This window comes from Nyctereutes procyonoides, unplaced genomic scaffold (genome assembly GCF_905146905.1).
Source record: "Nyctereutes procyonoides isolate TBG_1078 unplaced genomic scaffold, NYPRO_anot_genome, whole genome shotgun sequence".
Classification (NCBI taxonomy): Eukaryota; Metazoa; Chordata; class Mammalia; order Carnivora; family Canidae; genus Nyctereutes; species Nyctereutes procyonoides.
The window spans coordinates 15,620,992-15,633,934 of record NW_026575030.1 but is presented as its reverse complement, the minus strand read 5'-3'; the positions used below and the strand labels follow the sequence as shown (position 1 = coordinate 15,633,934).

The window sequence follows — 12,943 nt, the reverse complement described above, 5'->3', positions numbered from 1 at the left end:
GACCTTCATGTATATCACATCAACCTTCTCCAGACACCAGGATTGCCTCACAGTTACCCCCTGCCTATCCTGGACTCCCACTCCTCTGGCCCCCAGACTCCAGTGACGTCCACTCCCCTGCCACTGGCCCTGGTCTTCCCATGTCCCAGAACTGCTCCACCTCAGAAGCCATGTCCTCCAGAAACACCCTAACCCAGCATCATGCCCTCCCCCATGAGCAACTTCATTATGCTTCATTATGACCCCTCACCCCCTCTGTTTTTCCTGGTCTGTCAGCCTGCATCCTAGTTTTATTCTTATCCCAGTCTGCTGGGACAGTGCCTTTCATCTTTCTGGGAACAAAGTGGTTTTACAAATACCCATAAATGTAACACAAAAATAAAATACAATAAACTGCACGACATGTGCATCCCTCTGGTCTATTGCACTCCTGTGAAGTAGGACTCCTGCTCACAACTTGCAGAGTCCTACCCCTGAGCCGAGCACACCAGGGATGCATCACACCACCTCAAAGACAGGCCAGGGCAGTTTCATGGCCTGTACCTCTTCTAGGACTTTAGAAATGCTTGAGACCCTCCCATGGGCCATGGTCAGCTCTTTCTGCAAAAAAAACACCCTATTTTAAAGCTCCCTCCCATTACTCACTCTGCACCACAGGAAAAAGAGGATGCCCCTCGACCTCCAGCTCTTCCAACTCCCTGCATTTCCTTCTACATATGAGCACATAAGGGACTGCCCAGGGGAAGGGATGTCCTGATGGCCTCCCATTAACCCCTCCAGCTCTGCCCTTTCTGGCCTCATCCACTGGGGCTCTTGCTTTACCAATTACTGCAGTGGTTATGTCTACACATTTTTTTGACATTTCTCCTTTCAAAAAACGGAGATTCATTCTTCCCTCCTTGAGTGTGGACTTGGTGATTCCTTTTAACAAATAGAATAAGGTATAGCTCTGAGACTAGTTCATAAAGGCTTTGTGGCTTCCCCCTTCCTCTCTCTAAGATCGCTTGGCTTGGGGAACCTTGCTGCCATGTCATGGGGACCAGCATCCCTAAGGAGGGGCCCCTGTGGGGAGGAACTGGATCTCCAGTCAACAGCCAATAATCTTGGAAGCAGCTTTCCCACCCTGGTCAAGGTCACAGATGTCCACAGCTCCAGCCAACATCTTGACTGTTACGGGCTAAATTGTGCATTGCGCCCCCCACCTCCCCGCCACATTCATATGCCGAAGTCCTAACCCCCAGTCCCTCAGAATGGGACTGTATTTAAAGAGGAGGCTTTTAAAAGGGGGATGAGGGGATCCCTGGGTGGCTCAGCGGTTTAGTGCCTGCCTTTGGCCCAGGGCGCGATCCTGGAGTCCCGGGATCGAATCCCATGTCAGGCTCCCGGTGCATGGAGCCTGCTTCTCCCTCTTCCTGTGTCTCTGCCTCTCTCTCTCTCTATGTCTATCATAAATAAATAAGTAAATAAATAAATAAATCTTTAAAAAATAAATAAAAGGGGGATGAGATTAAATCACGGCTATTAGAGTAGGGCCTATTCCAATTAGACTGATGTCCTTGTAGAAAGAGGGAGGCATACCAGAGGTGTGCGTGAGCATAGGGATGACCATATGAGGACAAAGCAGCGAGAGAGTGGCTATTTGTAAGCCAGTGAGAGAGGCCTTGGAAACAAACCAACCCTGCCATAAACATCTGTTGTTTAAGCTGCTTAGTCTGTGGTATTTTGTTATGGCAGTCCTAGAAAATGAGTGTAAACCTCACTACAGTCCTTGGTGAAGAACTGCCCAGCTATGCTGCTCTTGGATTTCTGACACTTGGAAAGTGCATGAGATGATAAATACTTGTCATTTTAAGCTGTAGAATTTTGGAATCACTTGCCATGTAGCAATAGATAACTAAAAACTACCCCTCATTCTTACATCTTCATCTATTCTCACTGTTCTGGCCTTTCCTCTCTGCATAGAGAGAAATTCAGGTTTTGTCTAAAAATGCATTTTTGAAAAAGAAATGAATTTTTGGGGCACCGGGGTGGCTCAGTTGGTAAAGCACCTGCCTTCAGCTCAGGCCATGATCCTGGGATCCTGGGATTGAGTCCCACATCAGGCTTTGCTGAGCAGGGCACCTGCTTCTCCCCTCTGCCATTTCCCTACCTTGTGCTCTCTGGCTCTCGCTCTCTCTCTTTCAAATAAGCAAATAAATAAAATCCCTTAAAAAATGAATTTTCTTGGACCTCATGACCCCCTCCAGCTATTGCCCTTCTCTTGCTCTTGCTCCACAGCTGAGTTCCCTGAAGGAGATATCCCTCTACCCCCATGCTTTCTCTACTCTCACCTCTCAAGCCTTCCCAGGACACAAATATCCAACAGACCCTCTAGGGCAGAGTTGCCCAAATCCATGGCAGGACTTCTTCAGCCATACCCTCTTTCCTAGACTGCACCCTCTTGACTTTCCCACCTTCCCTTTGATCTGGGGGCACCCTCAATCTCCTCCCAGGGCCATTTCCCTCACCTTCACCTCTTCCTGTTTGAGAGAGATGCTGATTGTTTTTGTCCACGTGAAATGCCTTCCTCTGTTCCCTTTTGGGAAAATTCTCCTTCCTTTGTCCAAACTATATTTCTAATAAGGGCCTTGAAAGACATAAATATAGTACCCCAGAGTCAGCCTGTGACTCAAGCAGGGACCAGTCACAGGCTTTCCCCTACCCTCTCCCAGGGCCACGGTCACGATCAAAGCACTTCCAAGTCCAAAATCAATGTCTCCAATCCCCATCTCAATCCTGAACTCCAGATCCACCAAGTCCCTATTTTCTGGAATGTTCAGCAGATAGGTGGGCATGTTAAACTCAGCATGACGACAGCAACTCATCTCCTCTGTTCTCACACCTGCTATTTTCTGTGCATTCTTTATCTCAGTGAATGAAACTATCAACTGTGAAGAAAACATTTGAGTCATCCTATTATCCCCATCTCTAAATGTTCACTAGGATCTGAGAACTTAAGGCTCCCAACTACCTGTTGTCTATAAGAAAACCACTTTGAAAATAAAGATACATATTAAAAGTAAAGAGATAAAGATATCATGATAACACTAATCAAAAGAAAGCTGGAGTAGCTAAAGTCATTTTAGACAGAGCAGACTCGAGGGCAAGGAGGAATAAAGAGGGGTATTACACAATAATAAAAAACTATAAATTGGCCCAGGTGAGCCAATTCTCAAAGAAGACATGACATTACTTAACATTTATGCACCTAACAACAGACCATCAAAATACATGAGACAAAAATTGGTAGAACTACAAGGAGAAAAAGATGAATGCACTACTATAGTTGGAACCTAACCCTCCTCTGTCAGTAACGGACAGTCTGGCAGACAGAATATCAGTAAGGGCATTGTCAAATTCAATACTGTTATTAATCAATTGAATGTGGTTGACATTGGTAGGATACCTCATCCAACAACAGTGGGACATATATTCTTCTCAAATTCACATGGAACATTCACCAAGATAGACCACATTCTGAGCCATAAGTAAACCTGAACAAATTTAAAAGAAGGGAAATCATACAATGTCTGCTCTCAGACTGATGGAATTATATTAAAAATCAAAATAGCAGAAAAATCCCCAAATATTTGGAGATTAAGAAACATACTTCTAATTAATGCATGAATCAAAAAAGTCTCAAGAAGGGGATCCCTGGGTGGCTCAGTGGTTTAGCGCCTGCCTTTGGTCCAGGGAGTGATCCTGGAGTCCTGGGATTGAGTCTCGGGATTGAGTCCCACATCGGGCTCCCTGCATGGAGCCTGCTTCTCCCTCTGTCTGTGTCTCTGCCTCTCTCTCTCTCTCTCAAGAAAAATTTTTGGATGTTTTCAACAAAATGCAAAGGAAAATACAATTTAATGGAATTTGTGGAAAGTAGTAAAAGATGTACTTAGAGGAAAATTTATTTTTTTAATTTAAAAAAAGATTTTATTTATTTATTTGAAAGTGAGAGAGAGAGAGAGAGAGAGAGAGAGAGAGCACAAGTAGGGGAGGGTTAGAGGGAGCAGACTCCCTGCTGGGTAGGGAGCCCAACCATGGGAGGCTTGATCCTGGGACTCAGTCCTGGGATTTGGGACTCCATCCCAGACTCTGGGATCATGCCCTGAGCCCAAGGCAGACGCTTAACCAAGTGAGCCACCCAGGTGCCCCTAGAGGGAAATTTGTAGCACTGAAAGACTACATTAAAAAAGAAGAAAGATCTAAGGGGTGCCTGTCTGGCTCAGTCAGTGGAGCATGTGACTCTTGATCCTGGGATTGTGAGTTTGAACCCCACATTGGGTATAGAGATTACTTAAAAATAAAATCTTAAAAAAATAAAAGAGAAGAAAGATCTAAAGTTAATAATCTAAGCTTCCACCCTAGGAAACTGGAGAAAGAAGAGCAATATAATCCTAAAACAAGATAAAGAAAAGCAATAAAAATTAGGGCAGAGATCACAAATCAGAAAATAGGAAATCAATGAAACCAAAATCTAGTTCTTTGAAAACATCAATAAACTGATAAACCCCTAGCCAGCTAAACAAGAAAAAAAGAGGGAAGATGCTAATTTAAAATATAAGAAATGAAAGAAGAACATCCCAAGGATAATTGACCTGATCCCATGGACGTTAAAGATAAAAAAGAAATATTATGGACAACTAGATCCCTACAAATTTGATAACTTAGATGAGGTAGACCAATCCCTTGAAAGACAAAAACTGCAAAAACTCACACAAGAAGTATAGATAATCTGAATAGGCCCACACCTATTAAAGAAATTAAATCAATAATTAATAACCTGTTGAAAAATAAAGCACCAGCCCTGGATGGTTTCACCAATGAATTCCACCAAACATCTAAGGAAGTAATGTTTCCAATTCTCCACAAAATCTCCCATGAAACAGAAGCAGAGAAAATACTTTCTAACTAATTCTACGAGGTCAGTATTACCCTAATACCAAAACCAGATAAAAGACATTAAAAGAAAGGAAAAACTAAAAGCACTCTCCCCTCCTGCCCATTCTTTAGTTCCCTATTATGCTTCATTTGGGGGACTGAAAGCCTCCCAGGTAGACTTACTTCTGATTTCTCTAAAAATTATTCTTCAGGGCAGCCCGAGTGGCTTAGGGGTTTAGTGCTGCCTTCAGCCCAGGGTGTGATCCTGGAGTCTCAGGATCGAGTCCCAGGTCAGGCTCCCTGCATGGAGCCTGCTTCTCCCTCTGCCTGTGTCTCTGCCTCTCTCTGTTTCTCTCTGTGTCTCTCATGCATAAATAAATAAAATCTTTAAAAAATTATTTTTCATTCTGCCAACTAAGTGATCTTCATAAGATGCAAATAATTGGCATGTCATGCCTCTCCATTGCTTAGGAGTGTGCCATATCTTTTTTTGTTTGCTTTTAAGTAGGCTCTACACTCTTTGAGGCTCCATGATGGGGCCTGAACGAAAGACCTGAGCTGAAATCAAGAGTTGGATGCTTAACTGACTGAGCCAGCAGGTGCTCTGAAGTGTAAAATATCTTTATGACATTCAGGTTTTTCAGGATCACGGCCTGCCTAGCTATTCAGGCTTGTATCTCCCCTCTTCTCCCATAGGGTGCACTGATTTCAGGCAGTTCCAGAAATAGTCCACATTCTCTCTCACTTCAGTGTCAGTGTACTTGATCTGATGTGAGTTTAGAAGGAACATGTATGCATGCATGTCTGTGCCCATATACAGGTACAGCCACCCTCACATGGTGCAGCTATAATTTCCTATCTCAGCACTTCCCCTGTTTTTATGCATCACTATGTGTGTCTCTCACACTGGTGAGAATCTTAAGAACAGAACTGGGCCCTACTCATTCTGGTAGGGGCTCACGATACACTTGCTGAATGAATGTATGGATGGATGAGTGGGTAGGTGGGTAGATGGATGGATGGCCCCTGCGAAGATGGAAACAGCCCTGCTCCACATCCCAGGGAATCATGTGCAGTGTTGCCCCTGAGGGAAAGCCCTGGAATATTCACAAGTTCCCACCTCTGATTAGTGAGATGCTTTCTTCTTAGCTCAGGCCCCCTGTCCAGCCCTGAGGCAGATCAGTGTGTTGCTGAGCCCATGGGATGTCCTGCATCGGCCCAAGGTCTTCCTAACCTCAGGTACCAGAATGGGGGTGACCATCTCCTGAAGGGAGAAGAGTAAGCTGCTGGTTCCCAAAACCATTCTCAGACCTGCAGGATGTCCAAAGCCACACCACTCTCATGTACTTCTGGGCATCACTGGAGTATGGAGGAAGGAGTAAGAAAATGCTGAAGGGTGAGTGGGGAGGTGGAGCTGGGGAGAGAATCAGAGTGTTGCTTGGAACCAGCAGAGGCTGTGTGCCACATGGTGTGTGGGGCACACAGCAGGAGGCTGGAGTCTGCGAAGCAAAACCCACACTGAGACTCTGGTCAATGGGAAGCTAGTCTGGAGGGCAACAGTACCCTGGAGGGCCGACGAAGCATTGCCCAGGGAAGTGGTGCAGAAAAGGTGTCTGAGATTGGGGCTGGGGCACAGATTGAGAGGCTTGGAAATTACCCTATGTCACCAGCCAACTCCCCCAGAGCCAAGGGCCCCTGATGTGGAATCTGCCCTTTCAAGGGGAAGAAAGGCTGCATGGGCGGATGTAGGTGAGAAGGGCCACCACTCAATGGAAAACAACCCAGCCCAGCAGGTGATAGGGACCCGGGCTAGACCATCCCACTGCAGACACTCAAGACAATCAAATATTGGTGGTTTCAGATGGTGTGATCTAATATATGTGCTGATATATGAGTTTGTAACAAAAGCAAGCTATGTTTTATAGTATTATGTCATTTTTGTTTAAACATATAGAGTGTACCTATATATAAAGATGGAGATACATCTTGTTTAGAAGTAATTCTATTAAACCGTTACCAGTGGTTTTTTTCTGGAGCGGAGGACTGGAGTGGGGAGTACAGAGAGGAAGGTGGGGGAAGACTTTTCCTTCACAATTTGCTCCTTTCAGTCATGTCTGGCTTTTCCATATCCATATATTTTTATTATTTATTTTGCTGTCTACAGCATCATCTGGGTGTCTGAAATCCCACTCCTTTCTCACAGGGATGAACATCTGCAAAGATCAGCTATCAATCTCTGACAGGGAGGAATGGGATGGGCTGAGAGTGTGGTACTAGTGAGGTGGGAGCTCTCTATGGTGCTGGGTGTGGTAGACTATGAGGAAAAAGGGTCTGTCAACCCCGACTTCTGAGCCCCTCCTTGTGTCCTGATCCAGCCAGGATGGCTCAGTGCCTCTCTGCAGCCCAGGGCCCAGAGGAACACCCCCCATTGAAAGGCAGTCCCACACCACATAGGATTGCCTGGCATTTGGGGTGATGTCAGTGGGGTGCCATTCCCACGAATACCATGCAAATGGCAGTTCAGGAGATATATGTCCCTGAGCGGTGCCCCCTGGCCCAGAGAGATGATGCTCTTGGGTCCTCACCAGGGCTCCCTTTCTCTCTTGCCCAGGTGAGGCCAGGTTGAGGACGTTAAGCTATAATACTCTATCTCATCCTCCCCTAGTGGGCACAGGGCCTGGTTACTCCTACTGACAAAAACCTTGCATTGTATGCTAATGTGGAGCTGAGAGGCCCTGCTTCTTTAGAAGCAGAATCTAGCCGGTCTAGATTCCTAGACCCTCCTTGGGAAGTCACTGATGTCAGGGTGGCCCTAGTCGAAGAAGCTCCCCCTCCAGAGAAGCAATACAGTTGCCTGGAATTCAGCTGGGGCGCTGGTCCTCCACAATGTTGTATGATGAGCACCTTAAACTAAGTTTATCCCTCCCCCACTCACACCTAACACACACACCTGGATTCAGGTGCTTTAGGTATCGATGAAGTGCCTGCCTCTACAGCCTCATCTCTGGCCCACTCATCCACTGGCTTTCGTGTCCCCTTGGAGCCTCTCTGACTCTGTCCTCACTCATCCTAGCTAACGTCTGCCTTCTCTGGTCTCAGAAGACCCTGGCCAGTCCTCAGGAAGGGCATTCATGTCCTGCACTGAGCCTTGTAGTTTACAATCGCTCAGAGAATAGCTTCTCCTGAGCTTTGGTTCGGCAGGGTGCCCTCGGCCTGCCCAGAGAGAGCTTGGAAGAGAGAAGCCCTCTTGACTACTATTTTTGCCAGTGGCATTTCCTTGCTCGATATCCCCTTTACAGCATCAGGAAAGATGGGCTTCTTCTCAGAAACTGGTTTGTTCTTAACAAAGACATGTTTAAACTTGTCACTGCTTCTATTTTGTTTTTCCATTGCCCACTAGGAATCTCAGAGTAAACTTAGTGGCTATGTTTAACAAATATACTGGAATTTCCTTTACTAAACTTTCTCTAGCTGAATTGTACTTTCCTACCTTAACTTTCCCTTCATCTTGCTTTCTCATTTATTCTAGTTTTGATTCTGTTGCATTATAGGTAGCTCTATAAGCTGCCTCAAATGACTCTCTTTTGTTTACTTTTATAAGGCAGGTGATTAATGATTTACAGATACAGGTGCCTGTGCACATCAATCTGTTCCACTGCACCTTGGTTCCTTTGCCTACCCTCAGCACTCTGTCCTTAGGCCCCAGAAGAAAGTAGGGCCTCAGACCGTCCTCAGGCACCATGCTGAGAGTTTTCCAATAGTAGCTAATTAATTTAATCTGTACAACAACGCTGCAAGGTGAGAGATACGGTTCCATTTGACAGATGAAGAAACAAAGGCTTCAGGTCCTATACCTGGTAGGTGGCTGAGTCAGGATTTGAACCCACACTTGTCTGGCTGGGAAGTCCTTGTAAGATTCCACTTCACTCCTCTCCTTAGCCCGACATGCTGCCCTCTCTAGAACTGCACTGTCCAATATGGTAGCCGCTAGCCAAATGTGGCTATTTACATTTAAATTCATTTTAGTTAAAATTTAAAAATTAGTTCCTCTTTCACCCCAGCCACACTTCAAGTGCTCAATAGCAGCACCCAAGCTGGACTCATACTCTCTTCCCTCTGCAAGTCTGTGATGCACTTTCCTTAGCCTGGAACATCCCAGCTCTCTGCCTTGTCATGGAGCCATCCTTTCCTACACAGCTTCCTTGTCCCTTCGCCTCCCTCTCTGTCACTCTTCCCCCTTCCTGCTCTGCCCTCGACCCCAAAGATCTCCTCCTCTGGCTCTTGATGCCTGTGGGTCACTTTTCCTTTGCACAGTCTCATCCTCCCAGCCCGGCAGTGAAGGAACATGGTACACACTGCCTGATTAATTGAGGAAGTAGACAAGGGAGTCTAAAATGGCATTGGATAGAAAACTTGACTTCATTCCTAGCTTTACTTGCCACTAGCTACTTCATTCCTTCATCCAACATATCTTCCCCAAGTGCCTATTCTCCGCCATGCCCTGGGTAGGTGTGGGGACAGAGAAACCCTGAGGGGATTAACCTATGCCTTCAAGGGGCTCATAGCCAGTGGCCTCGGGCAGAGAATTTTACCCTCCTTTATCTCAGCATCCTCTTTTGTGAAAAATGTACAATTCTTGCTCTTTTTCCCTGCAGCTTGACAAGTGGACTAAGTGATAACGTGGAAGCAAGAGCCTTTGCAGAAGACATGAAAAGCATACTGTGGCATAAATGCATCTAGGTAAATGGGAACCTTTGTCCTGCCGAGTCACCTCCCTACAGAGGTACACCCTCAGAGTGCCTGGCCCTATACCCAAGTGAGGATGCAGCCTGGCCCAAGACAGATACACTTGGACAGGTCCTCTGGGAAGAGGCACCCAAAGGCCAGTTGACAGGGTGCCCAGCAGGTCCTGGGCAATGGGAAAGGTTTCCTACCAGAAGCACTATTGAACTGAAGGTTCATAACAGATTTCTTGGAGCCATGCACTCCAAGCCTGGAGGGCCACATGCAGTTCCAGTTTTCTTGAACTAAAATCTTGAATTCAGGGATTTTATGGGTTAGAACAAAATTCAAGTGCAGAGTTACAGAGTGTGGCCTTAAGGGGACGCCTTGTTGTGGGGAACAAACACGCACAATCTAAGAGATTTAGGATGGGGCCCCACACCTGCCAGGTGCCAGACCTTCCCAATTCTACATCTCAGATTTCCTCATTTGTGAAATGGGGATGGATGTCCACCATGCTGGCAGCTCAGGTGAGGCAACTCATGGAAGGGCAGAGTACCCCTTCCACAGACACCCTTTTCCCCCAACAACTCAACACGTCCACTTCAGGAGGCTTTGTGGCCAGGCAGGGAGGATCCTGCCTCGCCCAGGGGCCCAGGCTTCTCAGAGGTAATTAACACAATTGTCTGCAATTGTCCAAGAAGGTACAGAGGTGAGTCAGAGGAGCCTGGGTTTTGGAGTCCGGTCTTGACTCTTCTTCTGTGGGTACCCCAACTTTCATGGTCCTCAGTCTCCCTGTCCACAAATTGGAAGTAATAACACCAGTGTGCTGTGAGGACGCAGTGAGATGGCACACATAGCACAGCTGACATCTGCCAGGTGCCAGACCATTGGCACCCAGGCTGTCCCTCACGCCCTGTGATTCCTTGGTAAGTCCTTACACTATAAGAAGGCTGGTGGCTAGGGTAACCCCAGCCCTGACCATCCCCTCTGCCTGTGAGTCTGCCTTCCTTCAGTGGAGGGCCAGGGCAGCTTCTCCTCCTCTTCCTCCCCAGCCTACCAGGCCAGCCCTGCAGCCTGACGGAACAAGCTTCTGGGCTGGGGTTCCTGGTTTCCAGGCTCCTGAAAGGAATCTCTGGCTCTCTACTTCCCAGGCCTTTCCCATCTGGTTTCCAGATCAGACCCTCAGTGCTTCTGCAGATCTGTACCTTCCAAACCACCTTCCGTCCAGTCGCCCCCCTCCTGAGAAGTGACTCCGTCCTCCCATCCTCCCAGCTGGCAGAACACAGGCCTGGGCCCATCTGGCAGGCAGAGAAGCCCGTGGTGCTCCCTTACCTTCTCACGACGGGGTCTCGTTAACTCCCTTCCCTTCCACTCTAGGCACTCTGAAAGAGCAGGGAAAGGAGGCAGTGCTGGGGCTCTGGGCGTGTGAGAGAGTAAGGGAGAGGAGGAAGAGGCAGAAGGGCCCCAAGAGGAAATGGCCCAGCAGTCTGGGCCCACATAATTTATTGCAGGACTTTGTCCTTGGGCGCTCTAGCACTCTCCACTCCCACATGGCTGCTGCAGCCCCAGCCAGCAGAGCCTCACAGCAGCCTGATCTTTAACCCTGGCCTCTTCAGCAGAGAGTCCCCACGGGCCATTAGAGTCTGCTCTCCATGCACCTGTTGCTGGCCACTAGCCAAACCCTATGCAGACAATCAGCTGATCATCCAGGGAATTCAGCATATCCCCAGGCGTCATGGAGACTCCAAGGAAGCCCACAAAAAAAACCTCTGATCCCAAATACCCCATGTCCTAATTGGGACACACACACACAGGAGATGCTAGGAAGCCTATAACAGAGCTAAAGGTCATTGGGGCAACTAGATCTTCAGTGTTCCTGGAAGCAGAAGCAGCTGGTTTGGGCTGGGACTCATATGAAGGGGAGTTTCTGCAATAAGACAAATACAGACCCTTCAGGTGGTGCATTGTGGGAGAGGCCCCTGCTGGAAGGGGCAGGGACTCCTGAAAGTATGAGGGTGAGGGCTCTGAAGGCAGGTGGAAAGTAAATGCACAGGATGTAACTGCTCAGCTGCAGCCCTTTCCTTGGGTGAAGAGAGACCTCGCTCAGTGATACTCTTGGTTGGCCCAACCAGAACCAGTTAGGTCTCTTCCCAGACCCAGGGCTTGGGAGGCATTTGGGAACTGTAGGCCAAGGTGTGGGGAGCAGCTGTCATTTTCCAGATAGAATCAAGGCTCCAGCAGGGCAGCAACCCTGACCTAGGCCTCTTTTGGAAATAGGAACTAGGGACGCCTGAGTGGCTCAGTGGTTGGGCATCTGCTTTGGCTCAGGGCGTCATCCTGGAGTCCAGGGATCGAATCCCACATCAGGCTCCCTGCATGGAGCCTGCTTTTCCTGTCCCTGCCTTTTTGTGTCTCTCATGAATAAATAAATAAAATCTTAAAAAAAAAAAAAAAAAAAAAGGAAGAAACAGGAACTAAGTGCCGGGGGGAGAGAGAAGGGTACAGTAGGCAGGCTGTAGAGGTGGAGATGACAGTTCCAGTTGGAGGCAGAGGCCACCCCTGTCCAATAGTGGCCTCTGCTTCCTGTGGGGGGGGGGGCTTCCTCACAGTCCCAGCTTCCTTGTGATGAACACTCCTGCTGTTTCAGTGTGAAGGAGTTTCCTCCTTACAATCACACAGCCGGTGCCAGGGGTAGGAAATGAGGAGGGATAACAACCATTTGGAGGAAGCATGTGCCCTGGGACTTTCAGCCAGCACCCAACCTGCTCCCTGTGAGTGCTGTACCCAAGTCCTACCTAGGCACCAGCTGGCCTCTTGCTCCCTAAACTCTCAGCCAGTTTCTGCGCCAACACTTGTTCTGGGGGGAGAGGGGAAGAAGGCTTCACATGGCCTGTGGCTTCTCTGGTTTGGAAAGATACCATTTCACTCTCAGAGGATTGGTGTGGCTGCCTTGGGCAGCTCCCAGAAATGGTGAGCCCCTTGCTCTGGGGCCCCTGGCATGGGGCTGGGTCCTCTATGGCCCTCTTCCTCTGCCCTAGTGCAAAAAGAGATAGCAGAACAGAATATGTGGGCAGAAGAAAGCAGTTTATAAGGTATGTCTAGCCAGGGCCTGTTTTAAACAAAATTTGACAGAAGTACATTTTGGATACCTACAAACAAACTTGTTTCCCCCTGTCTTTTACATTGGACATTTATATTGTAAGCATTTTCTTACTTACACTGTACCAAACTCTAACCACCAGTCTTTAAATACAGCATTATAGTCTCTCCTACAAATGCCCCGTTATTTGTGTAGTCATCCTCC

The 12,943-nt window shown here is 47.6% G+C and overlaps 1 protein-coding gene across 4 annotated transcripts in view; it reads right to left on the bottom strand.

The window, feature by feature from the left end:
• The window catches only part of MYO7B (myosin VIIB), an 89,625-nt gene extending 78,541 nt beyond the window's left edge, over positions 1–11,084 (bottom strand). For all 4 annotated transcript variants that reach the window (XM_055315956.1, XM_055315957.1, XM_055315958.1 and 1 more), the window contains exon 1: positions 10,972–11,084. The gene's annotated coding sequence lies outside the window, so the exon portion shown is untranslated. The remainder of the gene's footprint in view (positions 1–10,971) is intronic.
• Between the last annotated feature and the right edge of the window lie 1,859 nt (positions 11,085–12,943).